This window comes from Papaver somniferum, chromosome 7 (genome assembly GCF_003573695.1).
Source record: "Papaver somniferum cultivar HN1 chromosome 7, ASM357369v1, whole genome shotgun sequence".
Lineage (NCBI taxonomy): Eukaryota > Viridiplantae > Streptophyta > Magnoliopsida > Ranunculales > Papaveraceae > Papaver > Papaver somniferum.
In genome coordinates this window covers 48,913,618-48,928,951 of record NC_039364.1, presented here as the reverse complement: position 1 = coordinate 48,928,951, position 15,334 = coordinate 48,913,618, and the positions used below count along the sequence as shown (strand labels likewise).

Below are 15,334 nucleotides of genomic sequence, written 5' to 3'. Positions count from 1 at the left end.
TCTAAACTCTTATTTCAATCATTGAAACTTTCTTAGAGGATGACAATAGCCGTTTTCACACACTATTAATATCAAAGCAATTTTCAAGTTATTGAAATAATCATTACGAAACATTCCAAGACAACACCAAATGATTGTATCACACAAACCATGTAAGATGTTACTCGGAAATTTTCACATGATATAAGATGAACTTGGTCGAAGCGAAAGCTTGGCAACACATATTTCGAGAAATATGTAAGCGAGTTAAACTCAGCTCGAAATCTCAAATGTGTATATCGAAAACTATATCGTAATATGACTTATGTCTCAATATGGGAGATATAGTGGAAATAGACTTTCCAAGTGATAGATGAGTTTAAGTCTCCACGTACCTTTTGTCGATGAACTTCCACAAGCTCCCCTTAGTATTTTTTCGTCTTCAAATGACGAACGCCGTGAAAAATAAGATCAACTACACAATCTATGTCCTAGTCTGAGACATCTATAAATAGGCTAGAAACCAAGACTTATAGTTTTGATCACTAACATTGAAAAATATGCTTGAGATAGCAATGCATGCGAGTTCGACCGAGCAGTGGTCTAACACAATCTTAGTAGATACGTCGATCTAATTGTGATCGATTACGAGACTTGCTTCTTGTAGAATTCGTATCTTGAAAGATATACTCCCTCCGTCCTAAATTATTAGTCCGCTTTGACTAAGTCAAGATAATAAGGAGACCGGAGGAGTGTACAAATTAACCCCTATTAAATGATATATTATTACTAAAATTAAAAGGAGTATATGGAATACGTAAGAAAATACATAGGTAATTATAGTATTTATAGAAATATTTAAATAGAAGATAAAAATAAAAATCTTTATGGATTGATTTAATAGATTTGTTTCCTATTGAAGAAGATATCATTTAATATTTAGATTAGTGATAATTAAAATATTTTTATAATTATAAAAGTTCGAAGGATATATTAGAGAGTTTGACTAAAAAGTATGACTATAAACAGAAACTGGACAGTATTTTAGGACAGACGAAAATAGAATAGAGGACAAAAATTTTAGGACAGAGGGAGTATAACAAGTTACTTGGCAGAATTCCGATTTGATTATTTTGATACGACTAGATTGATCTTAAATATTGATTTTTGAGATCGTCCAAGTACTCTTCTTAACAATCCGGTTCATTGACTCTTTTAGTCTATACGTACTTGAGAAGAGATAGAGATTTAAACTCTACATACATATTGTCAAGGATCATTAAGTTGGTTTGCTTGCAATTGTATTAGGTTTTGTCCATACATGTTTCCAAACGAAAAATTGGTGGTCTACTTGGTACCCTCTCATTTTCAATTGGTATCAGAGCTGGCAAACACATTTAGACCTAACAAGTCTGTGTTTGTGGCAATCTGAATTATGGACAAGAATGAAATCTCGATTAAGTACCTCCAGCCTTCGATGACACAAATTACTTATGGAGGGAAATAGTTATGCGGTCTTTCTTATAAGCTCGTGATTTTAAGACATGGGTTCTTGTTGTAAGGGGATCCAATACTCCAATGGTTGGAGAAGGAGAAACCATTGTTCCAAAAGATATAGCTACATTCAGTGAAGTCGAAATCAGTGATGCTAAACACAACTTTGACAGGATGAATGATATTATCCATGTCATAAGCCAATATCTTCAACATCATGTGTCCACATGCACTAGATTGAAGGATGCTTGGAAATTGGGATATCTTGGAAATCGTATTTGAAAGGAATTCCTCAAAAACCTAACTTCTAATTGGGAAAACCTTCGTATGGTTTATGAGGATTCGTTTGAGGAATTTAATCACAAATTGTCAAAGATAGTGAATGTTTGTTATGCAATAGGAAAGACCATTCCTGAAAGGGATATTATAATGAAAATTATGAGATCTTTACCATCTCGATATATGTCTAAGAAGCATGCTATCACTAAAGGAAACCATTTTACCACACTTTCCAGAAGCACCATTGTTGGAAAGTTAATGATCTTTGATCATGATCAACTCACAGCTAATGAGAAGACTTAGAGCCTGTTTGGTATAGTTTTCAAAAACAGTTTTCAGTTTTTAAAAACAGAGAAAACATGAGAAAATGCGTTTGGTAGGGATACTTTCAGAAAATGTTTTCTATTTGTTTTCTGTGTTTTTTTCTTCTTTTTTTGTTCCTTTTTCTTCTTTTCAGAACAAATAAGAGATTGGGGGAATGACTGTGTAGCGCCCCCTAAGCTAGCAGCTGACTAATCCAAGAGATTAGCTATAAAAATGAGGCACTAACGATCTGAACATCTATTTAAAACACTAAAAAAGAAGTTCTGAACAAATATTAACCCGAATCTAAACCCTCTCAGAAATAAATACAAGAACTTCTCTCAAGTGATACATATTCAGTAGTGAGTTGGTTTAAAAAATAAAATATAAATATAAAATAAACATAGCGGAAGCTAACCAACTAACGAAACCAACTCCTCAAAGCTTTCATCGCCACGTACGCACCTTGATCTGTCTCTGAAACTGAAAGTGGAAATGGGTGAGCACATCATTCCTAAAAGGGGTGCCCAATAGAATTAACAACTAACTTTCGAGTAATCACTAGAATGATTTAAAGACAATGCAGGTTTTGTCGAAAACCGATAAAACACAGAAAACAGATAAAATATATTAAGATAATAAGTTGTACGGAAAATATAAAGTTCTACCAACCAATCCGGCACACATTCACAACAAAAATAATAGTTGAGCGACGTATTCCTTTGGAGTAGTAAGGCGTGACTCTTGCGGATTCATTAATGATCATTAAAGCACCCTGAGGTTTGCGGCCCCGTAGTCAGATAAGATTTGTACCTTACCAATACCTCAATGTGCGCGCACTCTACATATCAAGTATCGAAAGAGAAATAATGATGACAACAATAAATCCGACAGAAGAACTTAATCATGGAGACCTCTGTGCATCTCGCAAATCAAGTCCAACAATCAAATATAAGATTCTCAACATCATTCACTCCAAATACCAAAACATAATATAATCGCCTTTTCAAAGTAATTTAAAAGAACAATAAACATACATGCATACAGAACAGTTCCCTCTATGAAAAGTATTCCATATGCTGCTTTTACGCCTCCTATGGTAATATTGGACACCTCAGTAACTACTTAAGGAAAAAATCCGGGCCTATGTAATATTGGATGCTTTTACGCCCCTACACAAGTGCTTAAAAACTAGGTATAAAGAGCATTGAAATAACTCATTTTATACACCAATCAAAAGGAAACCCTCTTCCTTTCATGCTAACAATAAATAAAGAATGTAATCACTTTCCAGTCAATGGAAAGAATCACTTTTCGAAAATAAGTAAATACTCCCAAAACACAGATATTAGTTGTTTCTAAAGATCCAAACCCATCCCAAAATATAAAGGAAAACTAGTTTGTATTACACACAAATAGTATATGCATACACATATCATATACTAACAAAGATATGCGTGGATTTCACAATAGATAGATTTTTAAAACAATAATGAATCCAAGAGAGTTCGTTATCAATTCCCACCTCTTTTGATGACAAGCCTTGCCTACCTCGAGATCCATAATCCACGGGTTCATCCTTTGAATCGATCGTTGTTAATACAAATTAACTGTTAATCACACAAGCACTCTAAAGATTAGCCAAAAGGCTCATACAAGGCTCATAACACGATCTCATACAAATCTCTAGTCAAAGTCTAAGTGAACTATCCAATTGATCTAAGCCCATTTATGGTTCTATACCTTTTCATTATCTATCTTTAGCACAACAAAGGTTTACTAATCCATTAGATTAGTTTTATAGTCCATTAGATATGTCTTATAATTATCTACAACTCTATAGAAGGAACTAAAGGCTAATTTAAACTATAAGGGTCCAAAACATCAAACTAAGAATATATGACGTTAAGCCCAAGTCCACTAGGCTCGGCCCATTACACAAGTGCTGAGCCAACTGGGTCAACTAACGGTCAGTGATGGTCAAACGGTTCAACTAACAGTCAACGTCTAGTCAAAGGTCAAAGTCCAGGGTAAATGGTCAAGGTCAAGTCAAGTCGGGTCAAGACAGGTAACTCGGTGAGTCAAAACGATTCAACTCATTTAGATATCTGAGTCAGGGTGATCTAGGCCAGTCAAGTTCTGACTGAGCTGAGAAGCTCAAGGCCAAAGCCTTTGCACAGGCCAAAGAATACTAATGCACAAACAAGGTCCAATCTAGATCAGCGTATAAAATACTTTCAAACGAGCATTTTAGTAACCCAGATAAATTATTGAACAAGATATGACGTATGAAAATAATTCCAAGAGTGAATTTATTCATTTGGAAAATGGTAACTGATGTATTGCCTTTAAAAGCTAAAATGAATGGGGTTTTAAAACATGTAGCTCCTGATTGCGTTTGTGTAATGACAATCATCCAGAGACATCGGTTCACTTATTTGTGCACTGCCCCTTCACAAGAGTTATTTGGTTCGGTTTAGGCATTCAGATACCTCAATATTATACAGAATTTATGGACTGGGTTCGTAGTTGGTTTTCATCTGATAAGTGGGAAAGGAAAGAGGTTTTCAACATAATTTGTTGGCAGACGTGGAAACACAGGAATGATGTGGTGTTTAACAGAGTTAAGCTAAATCCCGTAGATTGTCTACAAAAGATACAAGAATTTATAAATGATTGGAAGAAGTCCACAGGTGAAAGAAGTGTGGAAAAAAAAGAGAAATACTAAAGTTTCTTATCTAAATACAAATCTTGTTGAAGTAGAAAAGCATGATATTTTATTTGTGGATGCTGCTTATCATGAAGATGGCTCTTATGGGGTTGGCGTAATATTCTGGAGTAATAATTTGATTGCTGACATTTATTTTTCTTCAGGTACTACCACATGACCAACATCAGCTGGAGGACTAGCGATACTCAAGGCAGTTCAATGGCCTAAACAGATGAATCTAAGAAGTATCAGTTTAAGAACAGATTGCAAGGAAGATGAAAGTTTTTTGAACAACAAGACATCATATAGCGACTGGAGAACAAATGCAATACTGAAAGATGTGTCTTCTTTTTTGGGTAATTTTGAAAATGTGAATTGTAAATATGTAAATAGGGTTTATAACGGGGAGGCGGATATGTTGGAAAAATGGAGTCGTATTAGGAAAAACACTTACGTGCCAAATGACTCCAGTAGTGTGTTGTTAAAAGCAAAACTTTTAGAAGGTCTTGTGAAAAACAAAATATTTTGTTGTACTCTGGTTACTTTGTTAATAAAATCTTTTGCTTATTAAAAAAAACAAACAAGGTGCAACACCTAACCTGCCAAGACTAAGATGATGCAACACATACATAACAAGCCAAACACAAAACAATCCCTACTCATTTAACAATTCAGTTCAATCTAAACAACCCATTTCTAATTCTAATTCCAATACATACTCTTATAGCTCATAAACCATTACAATCTTGTAGTTCTGTCAATTCTACAACACCCATTCATTCATAACCCTATGAACTTCAACTACACTGCCATTCCAACACAGTACCACCTCCATTACAATTTATAGCTTCACTCCACTCCACTCCATCCATATCAACAACACTATACTCAAGTCAACATCACCAAACTTTACTTCATATCCTCACCAGCTGCCTTGCATATTGAACCCCAACAGCTTCTTTATTTCATTATCAAGAACTTGGACCACAACAACAACTCCATTAACTCTTACTCAAATACACCCATGTATCTAATCACTGCCAACTCCACGAACTGTATCCAAGCAAGCCATTCACACAATCCAGTTCAACACCAACAACTTCATTTGTATCACCAATTCAACATCCATCCATTCTTCATATCTTATATCAGCAGCAACACCACCAATACCTATCCATATCATGTTATCTAGCTAAACCCCCAACTACAATCATTTAGTAACTTCAGCTCATTTTCAAGACCTCCACCTGAAGTAGCACTTGATTTAGCTTGATCAAGCCACTGAGATCAAATCCTCTTTATCAGTTCAACACAAGGAACACCAACATAACATTTATGCTCTACATTTGCAATTCATTTCCAATTCATTGACTTCATGTCTTCATACCCTCATCTGTTATATATCCTCACTTCTTGAGTTCAGTTCAAGTTCAATATTGTCATCTCAACAGCTCATAAATTGCGATTCCAACTTAACTCAGACTATCTAGCTAAACATCATCACCTGCAGTTCAACCCAGAAATTCATAACTAAAACGTCAGTACCAGCCACACACTATTTCTCACTTCATACATATAATCCCTACAACATCAACTCTACCAGTTATTCAACCTTCATCTCTACCAGCAACATCTGCATCTTACTAAAGATCTAAATTCTCTAACTCAGGAACCCTAATTCCAAATTGGGGAAGAACGGGGAAAAACCCTAATTTATTTTGAACTCAAATTAAACTTTATAGAACAACTATATACTTCAATTAACATCAAACCCACTCTATAATCGATTAAAAGAAACGATTTCATAAAGAACAATCATTCAAAAACGAAACCCTAATTCAGCTTACCAAAACTCTGCTTTTCCAGAACTCAATCGACAGCAGAAGCATCACCTTCTTCTTCAGTTCAACATGATACTAAGCTCTTGTGAATCTTTCATACGAACTCACCTCAATTCCTTGAAAAGAATTCGACAGAGAGGAGGAGAAGAAAGAACATATGAGAAGAAGAAAGAGAAAAGGAAAAGAGAATTGATTTTCTCCTCGACACATTTGGTGATGATAAGGCCAACAAAAATTATTAAGGCGCCCACACTTTGGATAAGGGCATCGAGGTCGGTCTAAAATTTTCCCCTCACACTAATCTGATGATATCTTCTGCGTCCGATATCCGAATGACACGTTCGAGTAGTCCATCCCGCGTAACTTTCCGAGATCTATCTAGCGGTACTAGTTTCGAATCTAAATCGTTGTTATATTAATTTCTATTAATTAACGTTCGTGTTAAACTAACCGAGTTATTAGCGGCTAAAACGTCTCTTGACCATCGCTAGACCAGTCAAATAGCGTTGACGAGCTTGAGGATCGTTACAGACTGCAAGTGAGTCATGGCCAGTATCACTATCTCTTAGACGGGTCTTTACATTTAATCTGATTTAGTTAATTTTCCTTGGTTTCCAAAAACAGTTTTTATCTTACCAAACAATTTTTAGAAATGAAAACAAGGAAAAAAGGGTATGTTTTTAAAACAGTAGAAACTATTTTTGAAAATTGTCTTTAAAAATTGTACCAAACAGGACCTTACGCTTTAGAAGTTGTGACCAAATCAAGCTCTCCTCCTCCTAATATTAACTTGTCTTGGGACGATGAATGTTGTGATGATCATGACGAATTAGGAACCACCATGTCTATGATCGCACAACTTGTTATAAATCTTCTCACGAGATGTAGAGAAAAACGTTCGGGAAAACGGATCTTTAGATCAAACTTTCAGGATAAACCTTCTTCTCAAGATGAAAACCTTCTTCGGTGCTTCAGATGTCGCGGTTTGGACATATGCAAAAGGATTTACCTAATAAGGAACACTATCAAGGAAATAATGCTCTCATAGTTTCTCTTGATGATATACCTGATGAGCTCCCTTCTGAAGATTACATAGAGAATTCTTTTCTTGCAGTAGAAACACCTGTAGATGCTAATTCTGATACAGATGATGAATTAGATAAGGAAATTCTTGAGTTTTTGAATAAAGGTGAAGAAATTCATCGTGAAAACCTTCGTCTAAAGAAAAAATTGGAAAAAGCGGAAACATCTATTTGTGTGAAAAATCTAGAGTTTGATAAACTGAATGAGGATTTCACAAAAACCTTACCTCTTAAGGAAGAAGAGATCGATATTCTTAGGTGTGACTTATAAAGGCTCTCAGGAAGTTCTGATAAGTTCTCAGCCATGTTGTTTAATCAAAAGTCCCTTGGTAACACGAGTGGTATTGGGTTTAAGAGTAATACCTCATTCACCAAGAACAATACTTTCATTCTTGTAGGATTTAAGGAGGATGAAAATATTCATGGCGATGAAAAGGGAACTGAAAAGGAGAGGGTAACTAGTACACCACCAACTTTTTTCATTCGGGAACCTATGGAGACAATCCTGTTACAATATATACGTTCGGTTACAAAACTGTATTTAAGATTGTTTTAACAAGTAAACCTAGTATGTACAAGAACTGTTCGGGAACCAAATTCCAACAACAACAAGTATGATAATCTATATTTCAAGATACAAATCAACAAGAACGACTCTTGTAGGTTCTTTACAGTTGAGATAATTGTTGATACATGAAAATAACCAATCTTAGAATGAGCGACCCCTTAACCCATTAAGGGTTCCCTTTTAGGATAAAGAGGCTTGGGGACTAGGCCAAACCCATTAATATAGGGAAGTCCTAGTCCATCCAAGAGTACACATGGGCAGTTGGGCTTTGGCCGAAAGGGGAAAGCCCTTTAGGGTTTGATATTAACTTAAGGAAAGGGAAATGGTAGTTTAGTAATATGATATTCTTATGGGCACTAATCCATAAGAGGGATATTATAAAAGGGAAAGAAGGTACACTTCTTAAGGCATCATTAATTCCCCACTACTTCCCTAAACCTATCCACTCCTTGGGAGTACTTTATGTGATTGGGGCTACTTCCTCCTTCCCACATTCTACCCATAAACAGTAACACTTTCTAGGTTTAGATACGTACAACCTGTGATATTTCAATTATAAAGATAAAACAATATAATGCGGAATAGAAATAACACAGACACCAGAGATTTTTGTTAACGAGGAAAATTAAAATCTTGTAGAAAAAACCCAGGATCTAGTCCAGATTAAACACTCACTGATTTAAGTTGTTACACCAATTACCTACTACCAGTATCAATTACACACATAGGTTTTTAAAATCGATGAAGCAACAACTTATTTTTTTAATCAATCAATAAAAATTATTCAAAAATTAATCTATTCAAATCATAATGGTCTGTTGTTATATAGTCAACTCAAAGCAGCCTAATACTCAAATTAGTTTCAATTATAAAACCTAGTTATAAAAATATCTAGCCAGACATAGAGAAAATAAAATAATACAAGAAACTCTTTTTTATTTTTTTTTGGCTCTCCAGCCGTCATCCCCTCATTTTTCTGTTCATATCCTCCAATTTATCTCTTTCAGAGACCTAATGAAATACTTTCCATCACAACCCTGACTTTCTTTTGACCTTCACAAACGACCACCAAAATCAGGCCCACTTCTCCTTTCACGCTCGGCCTAGCAACGATTACTTCTATCTTACGGTCCTTGTAAATCTCAGACACAATACCAACTTATATTCCCTGACCGGCTAACCACTTTCCTCTATTGTTCTCAAGCTCAGACCATTGTATTGATTCCCTTTCTATACTGCGGACGCTCCATCCTAAATCCAGCCACTCCAATAATTCCTATTTTTTGTCCATTCCAAATCTCGTCACTAAATTCCGGTCACACCAAGCTAGCCATCACCACCGATTGCAATAGCTTAACCATGACCAAATCCATACGCCATCGTTGTTGCAGTTCTAAAGCTCACCCAAGTACTTCAAATAAAATCAAACCAGCCGACGTCAGATCACACCATCAATTCAACTAATCAAGCCTTCATTCAGTTGACTGCAATTTAATTCAATTTCCAACTACAGCTAACACACACGTCACAATATACGTTCATGATCAATCCCAGACCCTGAAAAATACCCACAGATCCACTCTCATTGTTGCTGCGTCAATCTCCATTACCAGCACCTTAATTTCACCTTCCCAATTTCATAATAATCAAACACCAAAAATCAATTGCAGTTGCCAACCCATACATCTTTACTTCCCTGTCTTCTAAATGTCATCATCACTGGTTGCACAAAAGATCGGTGTTGTTGCTGTCGATTAACCCCCAAACAGATCCCCATTAAAATCCACCCCATTTTCTGTTAATGTTGCTGCAGTCTCACTCAAACCGTCCCTATCCATGTTGGTTCTGAATCAATCTCGCGCCAGATGTGAAAGAAAGTTATAGGATAAGAAATAAAACTTTTAGTTTGATAATATAAGAAGATGTGGTGTACAGCTTGTCATAGGGCTGCACATACCCTACCCATATCCGTTATTTCTACCCTACCCGCCAATGATTTAACCGTATCCTACCCTACCTGCCATTGAACGGGTAGGGTGACGGTTAGAGATTTTCTTACCCACTATTAAATGGGTAGGGTGACGGGTGAAACCCGAAATTATCCTACCCTACCCGCCTACCCGCTAATATACTCAAATGACTGAGTAACCCTCGCATTGTTTTCATCTCCTGCCTATTTTTTTTCGTAATTTTGAAACATATCAGGGGTAAAAAGTGAGGTTGGTTTTTTCACTTCCGTATCTCTTTTCTTTTCCAAATCACAAATCGAAGAAAAGTCGAAACCCTTTCTCCCTGTTCTCAAATCAAACTCTGCTCCAAATCTAGCAGGAGAATCACTCAATTGAAATTTTCAACGAAACTCTTTCTTCTATCAATACCATCTTCATCTAAACTCGTCTTAAAACTCAGCTCCATCTCCACCTAACGAGTAAAATGAGGTTTGATTTTGTTGTGAACTTGTGAGAATTTTGATTGATTTATCTACTAATTTCATAATCTGCATGTTTGATTTTCGAAAGGGAAAACAGACTATTCTGAATCATTAACTCATTCTCATGATTTTACTCGTCGTTCTGCTTCATACTTTTCCTCTCTGCACTAGAACCCTAGATTGAAAAATCCAGTCTTCATTATTACAAATCAAAGTTAGGAATCGAAGACGAACATGACTCTCACATCAAATATGGAAAATCACTGTCACAAATCGTTCATCTAAATAACCTCGAAATCAAAACTCATGTATCAGTAGAAATCTAAAGTAACCATATCCAACAAAGTATCTTCTTTACCTCCAAACACAAGAATTTCAGGATTTCAGCTAAATTTAATCTTGAGGTTTGTCAATTTTGGGTGCAGTATGAGAGGTAAGGATTGATTTTAAAAATTCCTTCAGCCCTAATTCAATTGGTATTTGATCAATGATTTCATTTTTTTTAATTCATACCTTGGGTAGGTCGTAATTACTGATTGCATGTTTGAATAAGGTGTAAATGAATTATGGGTTTCTTATTTGTAAATGAATTATGGGTTTACATTGTTGAGCTGTATATATTGTTGGATCTTAAGTGCATCTAACTAGTCAGGTCTTCATAATTGTCCTTAGTTTTGCTGATGTTGATTGACATGTATCTGGAAGTGTAAATTGAGTTGGGAAATGTTGTTACTGATGTTGTTTTTTGTGTGAGTATGAAGGTTGAAACAGCTGTTGTTACACGAGCTTGCGGAAGATTGGAATTAGGTAGAATTGGAGCACTTTTAACCAAGCTTTGCAACATGGTTGAGATTGCAGAAGAGATGCCAACAAGACCTCCAGCGAATCGAAGGTCTAGTATGTTGCATCTCCGCCACCTCCACCTCCACGTCCACAATCTTCTCAACCAGAGGTGAGCGGAAGTAAGAAACGGAAGAAGACATCTTGGGTATGAAGGCATTTTGTGACAAGTTTTAACGCAAATGGGATTGAATGGGAGAAGTGTAACTATTGTGAAGGTGGTTAGTATAAGGTTGGTGGTAAGGACTATGTCCCTTGCTCCTGAAAAGTATGACTGGCTAATGCGCGAGTCCTAGTTCAGTTTCTACAGGTATTTTACGTTTCTTTTTCAGTCATTTTAGAACTGACTCCCTTCAGTTGAGTTTGGTGCTTATATTTGTGGTGAAAGTAGACTTGTTGTGAAAATAAATTTCCAGTTGTAGACTTGTTGTTGCTCATCGTTCTCATTTCGTTGAGTGAAAGTAGGAATACTTGTTTAAGGGTCTGAGTACTAACAATAAGTTCAAACCTTATAAAATCTCGTGGTTAAAACTGATTCTCTCTTGCTGAATCTAAACACCAGAAATCCACGGTTAGTGGTTTCTACTTTCTGTGGCCTCAAGGTACTGGCAGGTTCATGAAGTAGTCAGTACCTTTTCTCCACCCAAAGAGGAGTTACTGGTAATATGAGAAATGGTAACACGATCATAGTAGAAGGATCTTGCACCAATCATTATAGAATTGGTCAGCCAGCCCCAATAGAGGTCATTGAGGTTGTTTAAACAATCTTACGTTTGTGTTCAACTGTTTGTAGTAATATACAGTATGTACTGATGTCTTTTGAACCTCGTTCTCTTTTTATGTACTAATATCAACTGCATTGTTGATATGTTACGACTCTTAATTAATCTTTGTTAATCAGCTTTGATATGTAGCGTATAAGGAGATTTTGATGTTGATTGACTTTATCTGTTGTTATGCAGCTTTATTTGGTGATCTTAGTACGTACTCCAACTCCATAATTGTAGATGATGATTGCAAATGTAGGAGCTTGGCAGACAAATAAATTTGTTAGCCCACTACGCTGAACTGTACGATTTCTATTGATGCTTCTTCTACTTTAGCAGTGGAATGGCTTGGGATGGTGATAACCAAGAGAAAATAAATGATAGACACTAAAATTAACATGGCTGTGAAAGAAGTACTTTACCATTTGAATCTTCACAACTTTTATTGTATTCATATCATAAACTTCAATAATTCTCAGTTTTTGATTTTCTTCGCTCTTGTAAATAAGTCGTCATACTTGGATATAGAATTATGCTCATTGTATTGTAAGTCTTCAACATATATATATATATACATATATAATCTGCTCGTTATATGTTGTTTCACTTAAATCTGAAATTTGCTCTTCCTTGTATTGTTGCTTGTAAACCTTCAACGTTTTTAACTTTCCTTGTTAGATTTTGATGCTGCTCCGCTTGTTGATGATGAGGGTGTGTTTCTATGGACCTGTTGTTGGCGAGAGAGAGAGAGAGAGAGAATGATGCTAACTGCAAATCAAATTACAAGAAGGTGGTTTTCATCTATAGACGTCACCCTTATGATTGACAAAATTAGCACTCAAGAGATCAAAAATATTGCTGAAAATGGTGCGAAGTTGGGTAGCTCACCATTCTGCCGGGAATTAACGTACGGTGGCACACACTCGAAGAAGCTTTTGTTTAGTCAGCTACAAAGAATTGAAGGTTTGGTGCCTCTGTTGATGTAAAGATAGGTAGTCTCCACTTAGGTTGATCAACTCTCTAATAAACGCATTTCCCCCTGCACCTAATTCGCCACCGGCATGGTTAAGTTGAGCCACAAACAGTAAATGACTTCTCTCAAAGATTAATAACACCTAATGTGTAATATTCTCTATCATTTCTAAGTTCCATTATTTCAGTGAGAATTACGTATATAAACATAGATAGAAGTATACTAGTGACTCTAAAATCTCTGCAAGTTGGAGGTTTTTATGCAAATATTTACAATTTTTTTTTTGAAAAATGCGACTCTTAAAGGATAAAAACTCTATATGCAAAATACTCCCCCAAACTTAAGTTTTTACATTGTCCTCAATGTAATTAAGTCATCCTTAGTAAAATAAGGTGGTGTTGATGGTGGTTTTTATCTTAGGGTTAAAATTGTAAAACCTTGCATCTGATGTGACGTCACTCTGTAAGGAAACAAAGCCATGAGTGTTAACCTCTCCACTGGCATATTTATTGAGTCGTTCAATATATTTACATGAAATTTATCCATACTGGCGCATGTAGCAACCATCCCAGATGTTCTGTAAATTTCGGCGCTTGGCCTATACTCACTTAATATAAGTTTCTTTGAATGCTTTCTATGCTATATTCCCTGGCTGAACCCTTAATTTTGGTATGGCATGACAATTTGTGTTCACTCGCAGCAAAGTAGCACGAATTTCCAAATATCAAGGATAAGGTCTTTGCATAAGGTATTCAATCAGAAATGCTGCTCTCTGGCTATGAACTTAAAGAACTCTGTGTCAACACATAGAATTCAATCAGTTACTTTTGCGCCTTGCGCAGTATACCAGACCTTGCTTGTCGAAAGTAAGCCTAGGAAAACTAGGTAATTAATTCGCCATGGATTAGTAGGTGCAAAACCTTGCCCAGAATCAGAAAACAGGGAGCCGCAACAACAAAGGGAGGCGTGGCCAGCTGGCGCCCCTTGCCATTGGCAACGCCCCATCCTAAACCGTCCCTATTTCCCCCGACCAATCAGGTCGCCTTAAACCCGCCACATGCACATAAGTTGTGACTGGGCCCATACTAGCTGGCCCCATTTCCCAACGACCAATCAGGTCGCTCTAAAGCCGCCACACTCACACCAGAAGTGCAGCCACGCCCATGCTGGGTCGTCCCCTCTCCTTCCTACCGACCAATCAGGTCACTTTAAAATGCGCCACGAGCACTAGAGGTGTGGCCGCTCCTTATGTTTGGCCGACCCCTTTTCTTGACCAATCAAGTCGCTCTAAACTCGCCACCATACATTAAAGGCCAAACGCACCCTGTCGCGCCACCATACTAACTAGCAAGCCAAACGCACCCTGCCACAACAGCATTAATCGGCATGCCAACATGCCACTCTGCCGCAGTAACATGCCAATATGCCACAAATGATGCCACTACGTGCTAATCCACTTTATGTTCGTGGCCAATGCCATAACAGGCTCTAATTAGGATTTCATGATCGAAACAAGACTTTTGCTTCAGTAGAATTGGCCGAAACCCTAATTTTTGGCCAAGCCCTAACTTTGGCCACAACGCCAAATCCTAGCCTTGGCCATGCCGCCAAGCCCGAATTTTGGCCACGGTGCCAAACCCTAGCCTTGGCCACGCCGCCAAGCCCTAACTTTGGCCACGACGCCAAATCCTAGCCTTGGCCATGATAGGCACATTTTTGTGTCTTATATAATCTCAATTGTATATATTATTAGTGCTCAATTTTATATTTATTATGGCTTTTTATGTCCCTGTAGGTATTTTTGGAGAAATAAGCTTTTGTGGCGAAATTGGCTAAAAAAGTGGTTTTTGCGCTCGTGGGAGAAAATTATTATACGGACTCTCACTTTGGATAAGGGGTAACCTAATTACTAAGGGGTGACTCATTTCCAGGCATCTGCTAAAGGGAGACCAGCCACGGATAAGGGGAGGTCATCCGCTACCTTTTGAATTTTGTGAATTGGCGGGAATATGTGCAGTCACGAACAGATTTTAGGGTTGGATTTTCGGGAGGTTTTTGAGGAGATTC

General features: G+C 36.9%; 1 long non-coding RNA gene across 1 annotated transcript; it reads right to left on the bottom strand.

The window, feature by feature from the left end:
- Positions 1–5,308: 5,308 nt before the first annotated feature.
- On the bottom strand, positions 5,309–6,958 carry LOC113297234. Its single transcript, XR_003333402.1, has 2 exons — positions 6,613–6,958; positions 5,309–6,269 (listed from the first exon to the last, which is right to left on the bottom strand). It is a non-coding gene; the product is annotated as an uncharacterized LOC113297234 (long non-coding RNA).
- Between the last annotated feature and the right edge of the window lie 8,376 nt (positions 6,959–15,334).